Here is a 1,652-nt window from a genome sequence, read left to right on the forward strand (position 1 = left end):
AAATCTAAGTAACTCACCTCAAACGGAACATTCAACATGTTTCATGAGCTTTGTAAGTTTATATTAACAACAATTAAATCTGATCTTCATTATATACATCTAGTTAATTTCAGTCTCACATCTTCGGATAACGTAACGTGTTTGTCGAACATTTTATAATTTATAACGGACAACAAAGACACAAAACAAAAACAATTAAGAGAGAAAAGCTAACTTATACTATTCGCTATATATTAGTCATGAATCATGTGTGTCAAAGATGTGAAAAATAAAAAATCTTTTAGCTATAAATTAATTAGTCAGTTCACATAACATCGTCGTTAATTAATTTGTGTGTTTGAAGAATACAAATCAAACATGAATACGTCATATGACAATTAATTATCTATTAGTCTGATAATTAAATTTTTTTTACTCAATAATTGAGCTAATCATCCTATTAATTAATTTTACAGATTAAATTTTATAAAAAATGTTATATATAAATGTAAATAACGTACTAAGGATATTTTAATTGATAAACAACGTCTTAATTAATTTTATAAGTTTTTTATTATCAAAATTTCGTTAATAAACAAGAAAATGCAAAAGAAACATTTTTGTATAAAAATTAAATTCCACACACCTACATTTAATCTTCCGCCGGCGGATGCAGGGTCTCGCGAGACCAACGAGTTAGAGTTGTCTACTTTTTTCATATGTGAAGAAAATGAATAAATGGATATTTGTTTCTATCATAAATATGTGTTTTTATTTTTTTCTTCTACATATTTTATACATATTATAATAAAAAAAACTGCTTTTCAAACGGTTTAAAACAATTTCATTCTTGGGTCACTTTTGACTACTATATCATCCTGCGTCCGCCATGCGTGCGAGTATCACGGCGTCCTCTGTCCGAGGGTTAAGCAATTGTATTTATATAATATTATTTTCGATCATCGTCAATTATCGTGAACATCTTCTACTTTTCCCATATTTATCTTTCGCCTCCTTAACAGTTTCCGCAGGAATTCAATTTCAGAAAAATATAATAATGGCTATCGAAAACACGTTGCTTGTCTACATACATGTTAGCTGCATGAAGAAACATAAACATCATTTGATTTACTTTATATTAAAACTGTTACTTAGTTTGTACCGTTCGAGAATTCATTGATTGTTTTTCATAAAGTTCTTCCTTCTCTCGCGTTTTCGTCGAATGACGATATTTCGATGTTCCACTTCCTCCTTCCGTTTTATCTTCATAGACAGCAATTCTTCTTTCAGCTGCAAAGTAAAAAATTTCATTTGGATTTTCTTTCAAGTTTGTAAAATTCAGCTTGCATAATAGCAATGATGTTAAATGAACCTGAATTAAAAATATTTCATATAAAAGTTCTAAACCACTCGATTCCATAGGATCGTAATTTTTTATTTGTTTTGATTGTAACGTTTGAATTGCTTTAATTTCTTGAATCAGATGAATTTTCCTTTAAATGTCTTCATTTTTTTGTTTAATTAGTAGATATTAATTTTAGTTGCTGGGATTCCTCATTTATAATCTCGACAGCTTTTGCAAATTTAATTATTTTATTATTTTAGGTACTTACCTTTTATACATAGGTACATTAATATTATAAATATTACCAATATCTCATTTACCATCAAAT

The sequence above is a fragment of the Mycetomoellerius zeteki genome, unplaced genomic scaffold (assembly GCF_001594055.1).
Source record: "Mycetomoellerius zeteki isolate Tzet28-1 unplaced genomic scaffold, Tzet1.0 scaffold168, whole genome shotgun sequence".
NCBI lineage: Eukaryota > Metazoa > Arthropoda > Insecta > Hymenoptera > Formicidae > Mycetomoellerius > Mycetomoellerius zeteki.